At 42.8% G+C, this 21,579-nt stretch overlaps 1 protein-coding gene across 25 annotated transcripts in view; it reads right to left on the reverse strand.

Moving 5' to 3' along the window:
- Positions 1–21,579, reverse strand: part of PPP6R3 (protein phosphatase 6 regulatory subunit 3) — a 1,519,855-nt gene that overhangs the window by 1,403,567 nt on the left and 94,709 nt on the right. For all 25 annotated transcript variants that reach the window (XR_014978878.1, XR_014978880.1, XR_014978879.1 and 22 more), the window contains one exon: positions 15,235–15,386. The gene's annotated coding sequence lies outside the window, so the exon portion shown is untranslated. The remainder of the gene's footprint in view (positions 1–15,234; positions 15,387–21,579) is intronic.

Genomic DNA, 21,579 nt, shown 5'->3' on the forward strand with positions numbered 1-21,579 from the left:
AAATTCCAGAACTTTCCACCACAGAAATGTGAGGAAAATATGTTATTTTTGCAATTTTTTAGGTTTGCAAGGGATTGTGGGTAACAACCTGGTGAGAGTCAGTCAAGTCACCCCATTCTGGATTCCCCTTGGGGTTTCGTTTTAAAAAAGGTACAGGTTTGCTAGGTTTCCCTATGTGCCGACTGCGCTAGGGCCCAGAATCCACAGGTAGGCATATTGCTAAAAACAACTCTGTGCCTAGTCAGCCCCCACCCATACAAAAAGCCACCGTAATCGGAGTCTAGTGGGCAGAAAGGCTGTAATTGTTACTGGGGGGGGGGGGAGGGGCAATGACATGCCTGTTTTGGGCAGCCCTAACCCTAAATAAAATTTGCCCAAGAAAATCCCTGGCATATAGTGGGCTTTTTGCCACCCCCGGGGGCAGGGGGGGGGGCAGATTGGGGGCTACTGCCTCATCTGCCCTGGGCAGAAAGGCTGTAATTTTTGCAGGGGAGGGGGTTTGCGGCATGGGCATGCCCATTTTGGGAGCCCCCACCCCAATTCAAATTTGCCCTCAAAAAATCCCTGGCGTCTAGTGGGCTTTTTGCCCCTGAGGGGGAAGGGGCAGATTGGGGGCTACTACCAGATCTTCCCCCTAGGGGGGGCAGGAAGGCTGTAATTTTTGCGGGGGAGGGGGTTTGCAGCATGGGCATGCCCATTTTGGGAGCCCCCACCCTAATTCCAATTTGCCCTCAAAAAATCCCTGGCGTCTATTGGTCTTTTTGCCGCCCCCCCCCCCCCCCCCGGTGGGGCAGATTGGGGGCTAATGCCCCCCATCTGCCCCCCGGGGGGCAGAAAGTCCACTAGACGCCAGGGATATTTTTAGGCAAATTTTAATTAGGGGGGGCCTTTTGCCCCCACGGCGGGGCAGATTGGGGACTACTACCCCATCTTCCCCCTAGGGGGGGGCAGGAAGGCTGTAAGTTTGTGCGGGGGAGGGGGTGGGTGCATGGGCATGCCAGTTTTGGGAGCCCCCACCCCATTTCAAATTTGCCCAAAAATAAATCCCTGGCATCTAGTGGGCTTTTTGCCCCTCCAGCGGGGCAGATTGGGGCCTGATGGGGGGCAGAAAGTCCACTAGACGCCGGGGAGTTTTTTGGGCAAATTTTAATTAGGGTGGGGGCTGCCCAAACCGGGCATGCCAATGCCCCCACCCTAATAAAAAATTTCCCCAAAAAAATCCCTGGCGTCTAGTGGGCTTTTTGCCCCCCTGCCACCCCCCGGCGGGGCAGAATGGGGGCTAATGCCCCCATCTGTCCCCCGGGGGGGGGGGGGCAGAAAGGCTGTAATTTTTGAGGGGGTGGGGGCATGGGCATGCCCATATTGGGCAGCCCCCACCACCAATTATAATAGAAAAATTAATTCCTAGGGTATAGTGGGCTTTTTGCCTCCCCCCCCCAAAAAGGGGGAGATTGGGGGCTACTGAAAGACTGTAAATTTGCGGGGGTGGGGGCATGGACATGCCCTTTATGGGCAGCCCCCACCCTAATAAATTTTACGCCCCATAAGAAAATCCCTGGCATCCAGTGGGCTTTTTGCCCCCTGGGGGGCAGATTGGGGGCTAGAGCCCCCATCTGCCCCCCGGGGGGGGGGGGGCAAAAAGACTAAATCTTGCCAAATATATTTGGGGGAGCAAAAGCCCTTGCCCAAGTGGCTGCTCCCCCCTCCCTGGTGTCTAGTGGGTGGATCCCTGCTTGGGGATCGCCCTCCTGGAGCAATCCCCAAGCAGGGATCCACTGGGGATTCTCCCCTTTCCAATGATACCAATCCCGTCTTTCTACGTGCCCGGTTGGGGGGGGCTGAGATAGCCCCCTGAGCACATAGAAAGTGAAGGCTCATTTCAGTTTCTGTGCAATGACGACAGCGCGACGTGCGCACTAATCGTCATTGCACAGAAAGCAGGGAGGGGGCCTGGGGAGCTGGGGAAGCTCTTCCCCAGCTCCCGAGGCTTTGGGGGAGATAAGGAAATCCCTCTGCGGTCTGCAGCAGAGGGATTTCCTGCCCCTGTCCTCATGATGGAATGGTTCCATCATGAGCACAGGGGCACCGATGCTCATGACGGAACCATTCCATCATGAGCATCGAAGGGGTTAATAATTCAACCAATATTGCATCTGTTCCATCTGCTTAATGAAGTAGTGTCAATGCCCATCTAATCGTACTTTCCAGATTATTAGCCTCAAGCGCCGAGATTTGGTCTTCAAAAGTCTGACAGGATTTCAGCTCAATTGTATAGTGCTATATATTCTTTCCCTTTAAGCCTTCTCTGTTCAAGAGATCATTTCTATCTTTGTCCTTCAATATTCCAATACATGGGCGCAATTTCTCTTCACACCTTGATCTTCCTAAAGCTGTCTCTCTTTCTGGCACGGATTGTTATACTCAATGTATTGGCATATTCATCCTTCCTTCCTTCCTTCCTTTCCCTGTTCTGGAATTCATCATTTAGCCTGGCAATCGTATTCCTGTCTCAAGTGGCTTTTGAATGAATGAATAATGTATTCCTAGAGTGCACAGCAGCGCACCCAAGCACTAAGCTGGATATTGACTTAACCTGTACGTGATGCCAAGACTTTCCGCCATCTTTTTCTTATTAAGCCAATAGAAATTTAATTATATCTCAGACTGATACTTATATTAGGTAACCATCAGCAGCTGCACTAGGGTGTAAAGAGTTCACCAAACTCCGATAGTTCAAAGTGCTGGACTTCCTTAAGGAGTTAATAAATTTTTTATGAAGTTGCAGTTAATAAAACTCAAGGATCTTATGTGCAAAACTGAGTGACTCCAGGCTTTAATGTAAGCTCTTTGAGAGAATTAGGGATAAGTGACCTAGCATCAGCGCTGCTTAAATCATTCCTTTGAGGATGGCAACAAGTGGTATACCTTAGTTATTTTGTCTCAGGAACATTTTGTCTCCCGTGTGGGTACCTCAGGGATCTTCCCTGTCCCCCACCTTGTTCAATCTTTATGTCACCCCATGTGCTGCTCTGATTAAATAGTTTGGGTTGTCATCAGCATCTTAAACCAATGGCATTCAGATTATAGTGTCTGACGAACGATGTAAGCGCTACTGGGGCCATATTTAACAACTGCATGAGGGCAGTGAGCAAATGGATGGCCAACCATTGCTTGAGGTTTAATTCCTCCAAAACCGAAGTTATCCAATTCGGGAACAATCCAGCCATTTGGTCTCCACTCTGGTGGCCATTAGACATGGGTACAGTACCCAAGCCAATTCCCTAAGTAAAAAAATTAGATAGCGAATTAAAATCATAGCTCCACTCATCTCATTTTTTTCATTTTAGAATGTTAAAGAAAATCGTAAAATTCATTCCAGGCTGATTTATTGAAAGGAGTGGTCATCGCCCTAGTTCTGTCACGACTGGACTACTGCAATAGCCTCTTTATTAGCCTCTCAAAGGGCTGGCTTAAGCAAATTGCAGACAATCCAGAATGCAGCAGCCCGTTTTCTCTTGGGAATTCCTAAACAACAATCAGCCAGGGCCTCTACTGGACAACTTCATTGTCTTCCGGCCTGCCATCTGATCACTTTCAAGGCTCTACGTTTAGCCTATAAAACTCTTTATATTCCAACACCAACTCTGAAAACAGCACACTCACTCATGATTTTCAGGAAACCTCTTAAAACCTGGTCATTTACTCAATGATCACTCGCACTTTGCTCACGGTTGCTCCCAACAGTTCCCTCTAGCGCCAAGACGCCTCTGGGTATTCATGCGCTTTACAAATCATACATCATAACAATAATCAACTCTTCTTTACTTTTGTCTAATATACCAACTAAAAGAACAGACATATGGACAACTCCAGCAGACATGAGAACCAGGGTTGATCAGCCCATATTGGAGCAGGAGGACCATGGTGATCTGAATAGGATGAATCATGTGTATAACATATGGTAGAGGAGGAAAAGCTTAAGGAGATATCTCACAACAATCTGTCTACTGATCATACCCCACCGATCGGGATTATAGATACCTAGAAGCATATTTTTGGCACTCTGTTTTGTTGCAGACTGCTTGATGTGTGTGCCCCATATTTGTGAAGAATACTCGTTTGTCCTCCAGCCAAATTCCATCATCATTCTGCTAAAAAAAAGAGGAAAAAAGTGCTAAATCTGTGTCCAACCCAGGTAGAGGTTTAGCTGCAAGGTGAATAAATGACATTGAGGGCAGTGCCACATCTGCTGCGTATGTTGGACAACAATAAATATGTGGCTCTCTACCGATTAAAGTAGGACACAGTTGTCTTATTGTTAGTGGGAACCAACACTTTGGTTGCACAGTGCCTATCGAAAAGAGTATTAGAGCTATTGCAGTTACTTTCAATACCGTATAAACCACAGAATCGACCCATAGACCCAGAAGGACAAGGGTACCAAACATTATCATGCAACAATGCCCTAGAAGGCATCAGATCATAATTCATTTAGGCAAGACCAAAAAATAATTTATTGTACAGTGTAACAAGTCAGAAGATATGACCAAATAATTCTCTTTATACAGAACTTCTTTTGACCATGTGTATTTGTATGCACGTTCATTAGTGCAAGGAGTGTTCAGAGTAGTAACCTTAGTCTTAGGCTTGTGCGCAGTCTAGCGTTCCTGCATACCGAGGGTCACGCAGAGGTCCGTGTGCACTTTCATGCTTCTCTCTGGCATCAGTTATCGCTGTTCAATAAAGGTTTGAGTAAGCGGATCAGTATTTAGAGCGCTCACTCAGTGAAGGTTTGCCTACCTAATCATGGAATCCTCGACATTGGCTATGTTATTTTCTTGAGTGAATTATACCTGGGGCCACATTAGAGGTTGCAACCCCTTATACTACATATTGACTGATGAGGGTGGTTACTTACAAGAATATTGCCATTCTGGCTTAAGGACATAATGGGTCCTCATTACTTGCATTTCTCATTTGGGTGGCTGCTTTTGGGCACCTACCTTTAGTTGTTAGTATATTTGAAAAGAGCCTTACCCATTATAGGTAATTTTTAACACCTGCTTGCTATTTTTCTTATCCTACTTACCTACCATTTAGAGGATATGCAGGTCACTCCAAGACGCAAGTTAATCCATGTGTGGAACCTTGCGTACAGATTCACAAATTTCTCACCTGTAGCACACATACCCATATACACAAATTAGTTTATTTTTTTGTACGTACTTTGCAGTACTATTTTCGGTACCCTCGATATGAACGCTTAACTATATAATGATGTTGATGGATTGATGAGATTTTAGTCCAATTGTATTCCTTTTGAAGCAACATCTTTGATTTAGTGTGCTCAGTTTAAATTCAGATGTGTTCTCATGATGACCCTTTAACAAGATATGGGTCACAATGCTGTTGGCAACTACCCAGTGACAGATTTTAAATAAATGACCTCAATGTGCAGAAATCCTTTGTTTTTTCTTGGACAGACTCCTCAAGTATTACAAAATGTGCCCATGTTATTTGGTTCTTTCCGCCATTTCTAGTTTATTGTGATCAGCTTTTTGGTACCACCTGCACACTGAGCACTGACTGCACTTGCTTTAATGACCACGTACACTGCATATAAATGCACAGTCAAAACATTTTGTATAAACTGATTGTCATATCTTATCTGTTGACTTTTTTGCATCGTACAATAAAGTTTTTTTGGTATTGTATAAATTATGATCATGAATCGTACCTAGTAAGACATTGCCGCACGTTAATGCTGGTTCCAACACATCAATTTATTGACAGTCTTCACCTTGTTTACTTGCCCTGGGGGGTCATACTGGTCAAGTAGATCCTTCTAGCTCACCTGTGGTTTATCAGCCACGATGGTCTGATGTTTGCAAAAAATCTTACATGTGGAGAATTAACCTTATTCCACCTCTGCAGTACCATAAGCAAAATCAGGTCTTAACATGCCCAAGTTGCTCGATACATGGTTTTCCCAAACATTCTTGAGGATGCATTTGCAAACGTGCATTGCATGATAAAATTCACAATATCAACATCTTCTACACTGTTAGAAGTGGCACCAGCATGAAAAAAGGATTTGTGATCTAAAACGTGAAACACTTCTTTTGTGATGGGTATATTTTTTCCACTACCATCCCATAGAGAGGACAAAAATGTTTTTTTATCCGATTTGGCAGCAAGTAAAAAATCTTTACAAAGACTAAAGCCCAGTTTATTAAACAGCTGCAACGGTCTGCTGTTTTTTGCATATCAACATGGCCATCCTTTTTACTAACCAAAAGTTTACGAAATGGTAAACATGAATATATACATAGATGATGCATGTGCAATTCAACTCCATGTCTTTGAAACAATAACCCTAGGCAGATATTTTACATTAAAAAAAAAAAGAGAAGGTACTGTTTGCCAGTTTCCCCACACACACCATAGGTACCGACTTTGTGCTGAACTGTTGGGGGATATAAACCGAATACTTTATATCAATTACTGTGCATGCTCCTTCCTGAAACAGCAGGATGACTTTCTAAAATGTACCGCCCTCAAATACCTCATGGGGCAAACATCTACGATCAGTGCAAGTTTGCCATCTTTCTAGGGAATTAGAAAGTCCATAGCACATGCTCCTTTGCTCAGCTCTGTGTGCTTCCTACATTGCTAGCCTTCGCTATTTATTAAATGGGGCAAGTCTGTGTTTAGTTTGTGGGCTTGGTGCACTAATAAATTAATAAGCTACTGGTATACCTATATCCATAGGGGTATTTTCCTACAAAGGTTTGAATACCCGCAGATATTAGGTTTTGCTTTAAAGTGTTTTATACAGCGCAAAAACATGACCTTGGAGTATCAAAGCACTGTACACACGATTGGAAACAGAATCAGAGACCTGAAACATAGAAACTCATGACAAAACTTAAGATATGGTATGCTGTATCAGAACTATTAAGCATCCACCATTCAGTTATGAATAAAGCACAACGAAAAATCTCCAAGATGGCTTTCCTCCAAAAGTTGATATGAAATTGCTTTTGAGACTTTTTTTGTTCTGTTTACAGTCAAAAGAGAAGTGTTAAGAGTACTTAATTAAGAACGCATCAATAGAAACAGTATCAAACCATCCACCGGTTATAGCATTCAACGGGTAGTGCTTGGTGGAGAATGAAGCCATTGTTGTGAGATAGAAAGCATAGTTCCTTGGGAACTGTTCACCCTAGATACGGAATTGCCTTAACTAACTTGTGTAGCATACTTTTTCCAGCACTAGTTCCCCATCTTAAGGTAGTGTTGCACTTCAGGATGAAACCTGGAAATCGTGAGCCACAGATTTAAAACGACATTCAAACTGATATTTGTCTGCCTATATGAGGCATCTAGTACATTCAAAGTAGTGTTCGCCTCCTGCAATGCTTAAAAACATATGGGAGCATTTACTGACTGCGAAATGACATGCATTGCAGACTCCTTACTGCTAAGTGTCAATTTAGGAGAGGTTTCTTTGCTAGCCTCTTCAAAAGGAAGAGTCTCATGCTTCGGCTGGGCTCTGAAGACTTATCCACAAACAGTACACAGCAGCACAGTTTCTCTCCTTTGCTAGCCACCAGGTTCCACAGGTGCAGACCACACCAGTGCAGCCTCTTTGCCGGTTCCATAAAGCAGCAGGGCAGTCCTCCTTCCAGTCCAGATGAGGTTCTAGCTGCCAGAGGTGCAAATTTATGCTCAGAAAATGCTATCAGGGTAGACACGGTCAATAGCGCATGGACTACCAGGTTCCCTCCCTCCTAGGGAGTGTAGTATCTGGCTATCCCAAGGGACACCATTCTGCCCATCTCCAGAGAACCCCTCTCTCTGCTTTGACAAAAGGTTTCCACTTTACTTCCCGGGTGCCACACAGTCTACATATACAATGGGGATTCCCCTCTCAAGTGTTCTCCCATTTGCCCTTTAAAGGCGCATGCAGTTTTGAAGCTCACCTTGTTGGCCAATACCTGGTGTGCTTCCTGGAGGTGGGAGGTACTGCCTCTACACTGCAGCCCCCCAATTTCTCCTTTCCTGGGAGTCGTTTGCACATCTCCCTAGGAGGGAAGAAAGCAGTCTTGGGTGCTACTTACTTGTGTAACCATTAAGGGCACAGGAGATTGAGGGCAACAAAGAGGGAACTTTGTATAAGCTCACATCACAACCTGTTACATTTATTTTAAGTCGAGAATCTAGTTGGACTCAATGTAACAAGTTATCAAATACCTTGGAGTATCAACTTTGGTCGCACCCTTCAGAAGTTAGCACAAGTGAGGGGGTGTGTGTGTAACCATGTACTCACCAATGGGCTGACCAAGTCTTTTTTCACAGTATAAACAGTATTGCACTTTTACTGTCAGAACATGTAAAATTCACGTTCTGCACATGAAATATTCTGCACCCTTCCTTAGGGCTCGGTAGGCATACCATACACGTTTCAGGGGTACTAGTTCGAAACTGCTCTTCCAGGATGAATAAGTGGACAGGGACACTTGTTTTACCGCTGCCACACCGGGTGGCACAACCAGTGCTACAATCCCTTGAGTGGCCCTCTAACTTACATGTCTTGGTTACCTTGGTCTAATATACTAGCGTTTTACAGGTAAGCTAGCTTATGCCAATTGAGTATAAGCCAATACAACATATTTTAGGGTGAGGGCACTGGCACGGAGGTCTAGTTAGCAGGTCTTGGTGCACACCATCGAAAAACCAAAACGCATCAGTCCAGAATCTTGGGGATGACAACACAAAAAGCCATTTCCTTATATGCACCATTGGAGGAATATGCATGAATTTTGGTAAACTCTTACAATATTGAGATTACTTTTGGCATTTTCAAATTTGTGCTGTGTATCCAGTTGCCCCTCCAAAAAGTTTACTTTTTTTAACTTTAGCACTGCAAGATGAATATTCATAGAGTTTGTCAAAAACATGGCAGCAGAGTTAAAGGGTGGGGCAATAACATTTTCATTTGCTTACACCCTGATAGCAGTTAAAGGACGGAGTAAAAGGTGGCAGGCAGTTAGCTAGTTAGATACATCGCAGTATATAAGGTTTTGAGCCAATCCAAGTGGGAGGGGAAGAAGTTAAAAAGGAACATTTGCGATTTACAAGGGAACTTTGGCACCATTTGATGGACTGGAATGAAATCAGAGCCTGTGAACCCTAGTCTTGGTTTCTTTATTTTAGGCGAGTCCGTCAAGGAGAGCAGACTTTTTTCTTTTCTGAGTACAAGTGGTGACAGGAATGCCCATTTCATGGTAAATTTGGCAATGCTCAATTCAAATGCACAAAATTGCGAAGATGTTAAAGCTTTCTGCTGGATGTCAAATTTATAAAGATCTGTCAGGAAGGGCATGGAAAGATAAATTAACAGAAATACAAGTTTAACTAATAAACTTTGCCAAGTTTAATACCTGCTTGAAATTTGGCTGCAAACTAAACTAATGCAAGGCACGGCCAAAGCAGGGTGGGAGCTGGCCAAAGGAGGTATGTCAAAAATAAATGAAATTCACCTGGGGAAAAGTCAATGGTTAGCTATGGATCAGAGAACACAAACCCGAAAAAAGTCTAAAATCAATCAAATATGTTACACAATACACAACAAACTTATGCTGAAGGCACCACTTAGCCAAATGACTTGTAAAAACAAATAGGCAGAGTATAAAATACTAAACGAAGTAAAGCTACGAGTTATGTTGTATTGTGCAGCACACACCTTACCTGCCACATTTCAAAGCTTTTTCAGTTTGGTCTCTGATGAACCTTAACGGAAATAGCAAGGACCCCCTGGTTATTCCTAGGACAGGGTAATATATGTTGAAAAGTAACAACCTAGGCAATTCTCATGAATAGTGACATATGCTAATTATGTGTCTAGTAGTCAGAACAACTCAAACAGTGAAACAAATATGGAAAATATTGTTGTTTTTAATTATTGATTTGTACATTTATAGATAAAACACAATTTTATTATACATAAACATGTGATAAAATCATTGCAATCATTAAAATAAATTGTTATATAAAAAAGGGGGGTGAGAAGTAAACAATGCTGTGGCACGACTGTATACTGGGAGTTGTTCTGACTACTAGACACATAATTAGCATAGGTCACTATTCATGAGAATTGCTCTGATGAACCTTAACCAGCCTTTAACTAGGTTAGTTTCAGTGAACATATACCAACATGTCTTAAACAGTTGCCAAGTGACTGTAGTTATGACTAGTTTGAGCTTTCCACTCACAATGCAATTTTTGTTTTCTTCTCTTTAGCGCAGAGTGGTAAATCTGAAACATTTTCCAAAAATAAGTTAAGATTTGGGTTTCGGATGTGGGCTTCAGGCAGATCTTAATGAGTGGATTTTGTTACTTTTTTTGTAACCAGGAAGAGGGTGGTGGTGGGGGAGGGGAATCAAAGTAGTGACTTTTCCCACTTTAACTCTTATAGGAATCTTTGGCTTTGCTCTCCCTCTACAGAAAACACAGCTTAACTAAAATGACACCAAACGTGGGGGGGGGGGGGGGGGGGAGGGAGGGGGATTTCATTCTCTTCAATAATTTTAGTATTAAAAAAAACAAAGTTTCAGGTTGGGTTAAAAAGTTAGCTATATCTGGATTACACATTTTCATGTACCAATCACTAGCTACATTTTACAAATAAACAGATGTGAATCAATGAGGGACAGTTCGACTCTACTGCAAACCCCACTTCACACAGTCAAAGAGTTCAAGTAGTAATTATTCCAGGTATCAGCCGGTTACTCTTCATCGGAATAATGATAATTTTTTCCAGAATCTTGATTGTAGTTCCAACAACTTACCCATCAGTTCCAACAAAGCAAGGGTCTTATTTTCTAGGGAAAAAAACTCCAAATCTATTTTTGTTATCTTCTAAACCTGCTGTATTTTCTTTGAAATGTTAACTTTATTTTACTCTTCGACTGTGTTGGAGCATAATTAAGCTGCCTTTCAGGAACCTAGGCTACTATATGGCCAATTTGTAAGTTCAAGTATGTTGCGCATGGACACACATAAAATAAGCTACATTCAGCTGTGTTTTGTGTGGTACAACCAGTCTCGAAATCTTTAGCGCAGGTCTTTTGAGAAAGTTGATCAAAAGAATTCTTAATTACCATTGAGGTTTTAAGTCTCTTCTTTTCGAGTTTAAGCCCTGTGGGTGTCAAACTTCCGCTTTTGTGTGATCCAGCCGACACTACTTTCAAGTCTAAACCTCTTGAGCTGTCAGGGCACTGTATCAGGTGTAGTGCCCTAATCTTAGTAAAGTGAATAGCTGCATTGCTTTTCACTCAAATTCAGTTACAGCAGACAATCCCACATCCCAAATCTCTTCAAAGCTTTTGATGCTTACTTCATATTATTCCCCAAACACTAAGCATCTATAGTTCCAATACCACATTTCTTTCAGTTGAACATTTTACACAGCTAACTGTTTGTTGAGCTGTGGTCCCTCAGTAAATGCAAATTTCAGAACCGGGGATGGGGAGCCCCAAGAACTAATGTTAGAACTTGCCACAACTCAAAAAGGGTGCATTTCAATGTCCTCTCCCCAACACAAGTCAGTCTCATGAGACTAGGTGTTCTGTGTTTGGCAAGAGGTCAGTCAAAATTTCTTCGGTTTTCCGGGCTTTGCTATTTAGCTCTGAAATTAGCGAAGTAACATTTTATGGTCTTCGGTGCATAACATTGAATCCCAGCGAGCAGTTCATTCAAGGGGCATTGGACAGCTCCTAACTGTATATGAAAAATAAAATAATCTGTTTGAATCTGTGACTTGCTGCTCCAATAGCACCACCCCCTTTTACACCTTCACCCCCGCCCCCATCCCCTTTACACCCCCACCACTAGCCCAAGCAAGGACCTAGGAGAAGTTAGGGATTCCATCCAAGTCCTCAATATATTTTTATAGTGATGATGAAGACTGGTCACACACAGGCATGTGCTGGCATATAGGGATTTTTGCCACCACATGGAACTGGGTAAGGAACTAGCATCCTACTAACTACAATCAGAAAAGGAAAATGTTACTTACCCTGTAAGCATCTGTTCATGGCATATAGTGCTCTGCATGCTCCTGCCATTTAGTGTTGGGCTCGGACGTGTACAACTTGTTTTTCTTTGAAGAAGTGTTTCGAGTCACACTGCACAGCGACTTCTCCAATGACTGATAATGCACATGCATTGGTTTCATAGTTTTTCCCCGTGGCAGGTGAGGAAAGAACTGGAGCACAGAAGGTACAGAAGATGGCCATGCAAGTAAACAGGGGGAAAAATAAAAAAGGAGTAAAGTATCTGCAACCACCAAAGGCATCTGGAGGGTGGGCGCATGTGAATCTAAAGCATTACATGCCAAGAAAAACATCTACAGGATAATTAACATTTTCTGTTAATGGCATGTGTGGCTGTAGATAAACATGCGCTGCATAGACTGTAAAGCAGTTCTCCCCTAAATGGTGGTTAGCCAGAGGAAGTTGCATAAGACTGAAAAAGTGTACGTAGTACAGCCTGAACCACTTGAACCTCCTGTACATCACGTAGTGTTTGGCGAACATGTGTGGGATGGAACAGATAGCCGCCTAAAGCTGCTTTCTTGTGTTTAGAATGCAGCCTATGTGGAGCAGGGAGATGTTCTTTGCTAGCAGCTTTTAATGCACTTGACTAACCACCGAGCTACCCCTGCTTTGAAAACGGTACTGTCCTTGTGGGGTTTCCTGTAGGCGACAAATAGTGGTTGTATCTTACGAAACAATTTTTCCCCATCAATGTAGTACATGAGGGCCCTTTCAACGTCTAGTATAGAGGGCTCTTTCTGCTACTGAGTCTGGGTGCGGGAAGAACACCAGGAGCAAAATTGTTTGGTTGAGGTGGAAAGGAGAGAATACCTTGGGCAGAAACTTTGGATTAGTTCTAGGGACTTGTAAGTCATTGTAAACCTACAAAAAAGGTAATTCCGACACGAGAGCTTGTAGCTCACTCACATGTCTGAGGAAAGTGATTGCAAATGGAAACACAACTTTCCAAGATAGAAATGGGGGCCCATGAGTGTAGTCAGGATTGCATTCAAATCTCAGACACAAGCCTATCTACTGGGAATAATCTGTTCAAGTCCTTCCAAATCAACTTTAATGACGGGGACTTTGAATAGCGAAGCGTGCTCCTGGTTTTGTAGGTAAACTGAAACTTCTGCCAAATGTAAACAAATGGACGTGTACGCCAGATCGGAGTGTTAAAAATGAAGCACACAATGTTTTGCACTGTTGAGTTTTGTGGATCAATTTGTTTGGGTACGCAGTAGTGTATGAATCTCTGCCACTTTGCTGCATAGCCGGCTTGTGTAGTAGGATGTGAGCCTCTTTAGGATGGGCATACATGCCAAAAGTAAACTGAGTTAACCAAACCCCAAGGCCTCAGGTGCCAAATTGCAAGGTTGATCTGCTTGGGGTTCAGGTGCCCGACTGTGCTCCGATGCGGAGTGAGATGGTCATGCAAGTTGGGCAGCTTGTCATGAGGGACTACAGACAACACAAGAAGGGTTGTGAACCATGGTTGTCTGGCCCATGTGGGTGCTACCAGGATAAGCAACAGTTGCTGTAGCCTCCTAACCACATACAAAGAGGTGGAAGCATGTCAGCAAATATCCCTGATATGGACTGTGGGTGCTGAAACCTGCAGGCAAAGCTTGGGCATTTGGCAGTTGCAAATAGGATCTGGGAAGCCCCAACATTGGAAGTACGGAAGTAACCCACTCATGGAGTTGTTGCTCCATCCTATTGAGTAAGTATGCAAAATCATTGCCCACTACTGCAATGCAGTCTGCTAACAAGTGTGTTCTGTGGCAAATTGCCCACCGTTTTATGCTTCTTCTGGTTTCCGAAGGTAGTACATGACAGTCAGATTGTCTGTTCTGACTAGGACTACCTTGTGATGTACGTGTCAGAAAAAAGCCTTGAGAGCTAATGGGAATGCCAGCAGCTCTAGGTAACTGTTGTGGAAGCTCTGTTCAATGGGTGTCCACATACCCTGAACCGCCCCCCTGCGATGATCTGTCCACAGATACTTCCTTTCTGTACTGTCCTGTGTCACCTAAAGTAAGTCCTTTCCATCACGGTCTGTGCATTTGAGAGATGGATAATGGGGAATAGCTCAGGAGGAGCGAGGCCCAGAAAAGGGTGTAGACAAGATCCCAGACATGGAACCACAACAGATGAAGCAATAGCAACAATAAAAACACAATCATCTCTTGCCAACAGGAGTGGAAGAACTGAAAGGCCCCCATGACTAGCACCATACCGTGTCAACCAGGAACTTTAGTGATGCACATCTGAATCAGACGGCAGAAGATAATTTAAAAATGGAGTGGATACTCCTGTGCCATACCAGGAGTTACTATATTAAGCGACTCAAGACTTCTTTGAAGAAAAACAAGTTGTAGTCCAAGCAAAACACTAAATAACAGGAATATGCAAGGCATGTGTAGCTACAGCCACACATGCTACAAACAATATATTTGCCAAACTAATTGAGTGTAAACAAAAAACATTAACAAGCAAAGCTGCTCAGGAACCCAGTAAAACAGTTCATGCAAATGGTATAAGGGTATTCTGGGACCAATAATTTTTACCTTTTGATAAGTTACTAGGGAACAGTAAAGGGTTCAAGTTGAAATCTACATTACTCCAAGAGTTATTCAGCTATCATTTTAGTTTCATGAAGCAATCTGCCTACACATGTAAACTAATTTTCAAGAAACAATAAGCAAAGTTAAATGTGTGCATTTGCATAGCGCTTCATGCCACAGTTATTTCCAAGCTCCTAATATTCCACAAGAGGAATACACGTACACTCTTTTTCCCAGAACAAAATATGAACGCAGCATCCTCTTAATTCCAAAGGAATTAAGCCAGTCAATATCTCAAAGACTCATTTTCATAAAACTCAAAATCAACATGAGGACAAGGTCACTAAAATGATGCTCCGCATTTTCTCTTGTAATGTAGTTTCAGACCAGTGAGGACTTGTGTAGTGTAAGAACTCAATTGTTTAATTTAATTATCACTTATGAGGGTGCGTCAAAACAAGTGAACTTTCCTTGAAATAAGAATCCTGTTTGGTTCATTACTTATTGCCTCAACTTTGAAACTTTCCAGATCTAAGCAAGAGATTAGAAAAGCAATATTTTCTTACCTGTTACTTTAAATAATAAATAAAACAATTATCAAGGAAATAAAACGATGGATTCTTTGTGACTTCTGGCCCATTACAAGATCTTCTGGAACAGTAAATGTTTCTAAAATAGATGATCCCAATCAGTGAAATTCATGTAGGATTTTTCTTGGCTAAAATGTAAAAGGGAAAAAAAGGTTTACATAATCAGTTAACAAGTTATTGTGCATGCAAAATGCATCACAAGTATTAGGACTATTACAAAACCCTGGACTATTAAATCCCCAAGCACAGACTTCAATTAAGAAAAACGAAAGTTGTTCATCTCTAAAAGTGTTTCTCTGGCTTTGGTTTTTGTACTGGATTGCATGCTCTCCCTAAAGACCAGATGACAAGTGGAGGCAACTACTGTGGTAGTGCTAGATACACTTTGACAAATAATTAAATTCATTTTCTGAAGACAGATATAAAGTCCTTCGGGTCACCCTTGTTATTTCAGCTGAGAATACTCCGCTACCCTGTGGCAGGACAAGAGACTGCTCTGTAAAGAACTGGACCCTGTTTGAATAAGTATGTATAAATAAGCTGCTTAAAATCACAAAAATGAACCCAGACGCAACCTCTAGACTTTTCCCAATGAAACAGATAATAAAAGATTTCTAGCAGGAAGAGGAGACCCAAACGATCCCCCGGCATCAATTTCCTCAACAATTAAAGCGTTGATTTAAATAAAGTGATGGATAACTCCATTAACAATCATGCTATTCAATAATACATTTGATCCTATAAAAAGAAACAGAGTGGCGAACAAGGTCACATCGATCAAACTATCAGTTTAAAACAGATACCCTCACTGAAAATAGAGACAGCTAAGGTATAAACTCTGCACTTTGATCAGAGGAAGAATGTAGCTAATGGAGAAACGGTTACACTTGAGAGCAAGAATGAAGAAAACATATTGAGGAGATCTAAGAGTAGAATTCAAAATAATTTTCAAGAACCCATGGTGGGCACTAATTTTGGTTTGAAAACAAATACAAAAAACGCACTATCACATATACCATCCAGGAACCATGAAATAGTTAATTGTTGAGCTGGTTTGTATTATTTTTTTTGTACATGTTACATCATACACCGAGCATTCACCTAATCTCAGTCCGAGATTTTTGGCCTGTCATAGAGCTATCAGTAAGTCAGTCAACTGCTGTTTGAAACTTATTGTTTGACATTAGAATCTATAACATACTTGAATTCGAATGAACTCACTTCTGCCAATTTCCCTTTGCAAGTGATTAAATAGCAGTACTATCTAATTACCACTGTATCGCACAGGACACCACACCTGACACTGTGGCAAGTCTTTATTTTTAGACTATCCGTGTCACAAAATTCAAACCTAACCCAAAAGGAAAATCAGGACAAAACACAGAAACAATATCAGAACACAAGCAAGAGAAACCAAAATGTTAATCCAACAACATATTTGTTGTCCATGTAGTCAAATACTCACTGTTAGGGTGATTTAGTAGTGTCACAGAACGCCTTACTCTACATCAAACGTATTTAATGAATTATAGACTGATCGGTCAGAGCCTCTTGTAACATGCATAGAAATTCAACATCGAAATACCCTCAAGATTAGTTGCCTAGGGTTTTCCAGAGATTCCGTTTTTAGTACCGAGCAGAAAGTGAATGATTAAGCACCCAGTTATTTGACCAAAGTACTCCTAGAAACCTCGTGAGGAATTCTCATAATACATTTTAAGTTGAGTATTAGAAGATGAGTAATAGAATGTTAACAAGTGGTCAGCAAGTTAAGAGTAAAAGATAGTCCAAGGTATTGTAGATCAGTGGTAAAGTATTTACAGGGGAGTGGCATGGTTTAAATAAAAAAAACTATTTGTTCAAGGGAATAAATGCCCCAGAAATCTACTTGCCCAGCAGAGGAAAAAATACTTGTCCCACCTATGCCACAGATCACTTAGATGTGCCTGCTTAGGATGTACCTGTGGTTTTAAAAAGAATAGACCAGCGTTTCCCAAATGTGTTAGAACCAGGATCCATTATTACGAAAAAATCTGTTGGAGCACCTACCTTCAATGGACGAAGCAGGTGATTTTTTTAATGTAATAAAGCATCATGTGGTGGTGCATTTCTAACTGCGGAGAGCACACTTTCCATTAAAAGGTCCCTAAATTTTACAATTTAGATAAAACTATATTGCACATAAATGATGTGCGGTAATGAGGTTTCGGAATATTTAGTATTTGCGCATCACCAAGTTAAGTGTCTTGATTTGCTTTGATCCTACTAAAATCTGTTTCCATTACACTTCATAATCACAAAACAAATATCCTTCATTTTAGTTCCATAACTGCTGAACGTGTACAGTTCATTTGCAGGTATTTACATTTGGTTGGGTGTTAGGAAAAAAAGATATCCCCCAGCTTTACTTTTTCACTACATGTATAGTGTACCAGACGCCCACGGCCCGAGTAGCCCAACACCACGAGGTCTCGACGGCGATCCTGACCGGAGATCCAGTGATCCCTGACCTGCCTCAAGCCTCCAGGCAACACCTGCATCCTCAAACCAGAAGGCCCCCCCCTAACAGCGACCAGGAGCTGGTAAGAAGATCTAACCCTAAAAGACACCCCTGCACCAGATGTCCCACGGTTTTGGGTGGTCCAACAGACGGTGTCTAACCAACCCCCAGCACCCCAACTTACCTCTCCAAGTGGTTCGTCCCCAAGCCTGCAGTGTGTTTGCAAACTGGCGACTCCACATTGAAAGTAACAGGGCACCAGATGACAAACCAGCACACTGCACCCAGCCGTCCTAGTTCCACTAAGGGTGCACCTTTAGTGCCACCTTGAACCCCCATTTGCCCTGAGCTCAACTCTAGGAGCTTTGCTCCCACAACCTTGTGGCCTGCTCGTAAGCAGCCACCAACCAGATAACCATTGGATAACATTGGGCCTCATCACTCTGCACCCGGCCGCCCTAGTGCCACTGAGGGTATAACAAGAGTGCATCCTTGAGCCTATGGGACCTCCCCCCCCCCCCACCCCGAGTATAACCCCAGAAACCCAACTTCCACAACAAAGTACTTACCTGTTAACCAATAACACTATTTCCTCTCATAGGATAACATGGACTGTTTTTCTATGAAAAAGTGTGGGGTTGGAATATCTATAAAAGTCTCTAAAAGTGTAACCAAATAAACACTTTCACTTACCTGTTTACAGGAAATGTCCCAGTGTAGTATCAAAGTATACTACACTATGTAAGAAAAGCATTGCATTTACTAGTTTTACTGTAATCAAACCAAAGTATATATACACAACTGCAATTCAAACTGTATATTGCAATTCAAACGGTATTAATTCTGCAAAGTATAAATCACTTAACTGTGCCCGGCTTGTTTGGTTCTACAACACCAACTGGTCCGAGTTCAGTCTTGGTGTGTGTGACAACCATTTGCTGATTGAGTGTGTACAACAAATGCTTAACACTACCCTCTGATAAAGCCTTACTGCTCGCCCACACTCCCACAAATCGAGATTATGGTGCTATCTACCTTTATCTCTGCCTTCCTTTGGGGTTCCACTGGGCTCTGTATATACTATACCAAAGTGAGGTATTGGGTGCACAGAGCCAGCTTCCTAAAGCGTACTCCTACGATGTGACTAACTAGATGTACCCAAGTGTACCTAGCATGTATGTAGGCGTAAGGCCAAGAATCCCTCTAGGATAAAGTCAATCCCATTCCCTCAAGTGAGAGACTGTGGGACCCTGTCTTGGTGTCGAGATGGACACCCCGCAAGGGATGTCAGACCACTGAGAGCTGGAGTGTCTGCGTGCAGGAACCTCAGTCTTGCGTCAGTGTGTCAGCAGGGAAGTCCTTTTTCTCCTCTCTACCTCAACAAAGATATGGTGTATATATACCCAAAGTGGTACCCTCAGGGGTTCTACCTTGCTGTTTCATGTTGGACTTAGGATGAGGAGAAGGAATGACCCTTATACATAGTTATTATGCAGGAGATTGTAGTCCTTCTGAGTTACCAAGAATCTTCATACATAATAGATGAAGCTAGTTTTCAGGGAAAACCCCACATCCTGTAAGCAGTACCGTAACTAGGTAAAAGGTCAGTCCCAAGAACCGTTATGTAGTGTAATGGTAGCGAAGAATATAGATGAAAGGTTAGGTGGTTCCCTGAGCCTATATTGGGGTACCTATATGAAACATAATAGGGGGCACTCACAATGAAGTCATCCTGTTCCACACAATAAAAGATATGAGGATTCACTACCTGTCTCGCAGTAGAGCCACACTGCTCCCTATAGTGCGTAGAGCTTGGAAGCACGCATCGAGCCGTACAGTTTACACGGGGACCCAGAAGAAGAGGGAAACCATGTCAGTTGCCCCAAAGAATATAACTTCGGGTTAGTCTAGTAAAACGCCCTTCTCAGTGATGACTTTACTACAAGAGCTCTGAAGCATCTCTCTGTGCATGCAGTGATATATACAATGCTAATAAAACATTTATGTGAAGAGATGCAAATAGAGATACAACGGCAAATACAGAGTGAATAACTGCAAAAATAATCTGCCGACTATAGACATCCGCAATGAAAACAGTATGAAAGCGAACACTGAACCCCCGAAACATGTAAGTAACACTCTGTGGCAACAAACCGAACATCAAATAAAAATAAAACATAGCAAGGAAACTCGAGGAGTGTTCCACTGCCAGCCAGCTGCACCTTGCCTCGCTCTGCAGAGTTCCCCCCCTCATTCTGAAGCAGCATATCTCCTAGTCTCGACTCGTGAAAGAGGATTCCAGAGTTTAGGGCCAAAGTAAAAGAATTCCTCCTGTTTGTTCAGGGGGATTCCTGCAGCCAGAGGAAGCTTTAGAGAAAATGACGGCAAACATTGCTAACAGCAAAAACGTATAGTCCCTGTGACCCAGTGCTTAATTTGTGTAAAAAAAAAAAAAAGTATATATATGGGTATCAAGGGCAAGTGGTGCACGAAACGAGTCTTTGAGGAAAATAAAAGATTTATTGTCTACATCTCAGGTGGTTCTCGGTTTGCCAAAAGCGACTGCGCCGAAGAACGGAGAATCTCTAGGATAGAGATATATATATATATATATATATATATCTCAGAACACATCGCATGAGCAAACAGTCAGCTAGGACAATCCAAGCCGCCAGCTGGGAACTCTAGACGCGGACTCAACATCGCTCTCCGATTTCAGCTCTTTGGCAGAGAGTGGAGCGATTCAGATGATGGGGTCAGATGGAGAAGTGGCAACATGCCCGGCAGAGTAAACCCAAGCCCAGGAGAAGAGATGGATTTTTTTAGTCTACGACAGGCGGCAGACCCTCAGACCATGGCCACCGCGGAAAACAAACACCGGCGCATCAGAAGGAGGCGGGAAAGGAGGAAACTCAGAAAAACCAAAACAAACTAACAAAAGAAGAGGCAATTGGAGAAAGAAATGAACAAGGACACCAAGACTATCATAAACTTGAGCACCATGGACTTCGAGGCAGAGAAGCAGCTCCTCACTTGGGGCCTCATCTTTATCCCTGAGAGCACATTTGATTACAGTAACACCCGGATTGGTGTTTTTCAGTTCATCAGAAAATTGAAGTTGATCAAATACTTCAAACTCAAGCAAAGCAATGCTGCTAATGCGAACACTGCACACGCTAGTCAAACTGTTGATCACTCACGGTGGCAGACATCCCGACACTACGTATCCTGGGCGAATTAGCAGAACCTTCTACACAGAGGGCTACACAGCAAGTTCTACTGGATGAAGGAATCATGAGTTCCAGCCGAATTCCTAGTCCTTTCGAGCCACACTCCATCTTTACCCCTATGATGCCGAGGGAAGCGATAGACATCTACAGTGAGGTCATCACTGATGAGCTCTAAAAAACCAAGAGGCAGGCGAAAGGCCAGTGCACGCAGAGCCTCAGATATAATGAACTCACGAAAAAGCTACAAAGCAACAACAAAGTCATCATAAATAAAGGGGACGGGGGGCGGGACATCGTGCTGTGGCCACGCAATTTGTATTTGGAAGAAGCCAACAGGCATCTGAATGACAGCAGCTGCTACAGGCTCTCCAACTAAAAGGAATCAGCGAGTAGCAATAAAGATTTCAGGAGACACCTCAGTGATTTCAGATCACAAGGCCAGCTAAGCAAAGAGGAGTGTGCTTTTCTCAGCATTGACTCACCAGTTCTGCCCATTTTGTACTTTCTGCCGAAAGTGCACAAAAACGTGACTCATCCCTGGTCGGCCCATCATCTCGGTCAGGAAAAGCATTTGTGAAAATCTCCAAGTAT

Source organism: Triturus cristatus, chromosome 3_1 (genome assembly GCF_964204655.1).
Source record: "Triturus cristatus chromosome 3_1, aTriCri1.1, whole genome shotgun sequence".
In the NCBI taxonomy this organism is placed as follows: domain Eukaryota; kingdom Metazoa; phylum Chordata; class Amphibia; order Caudata; family Salamandridae; genus Triturus; species Triturus cristatus.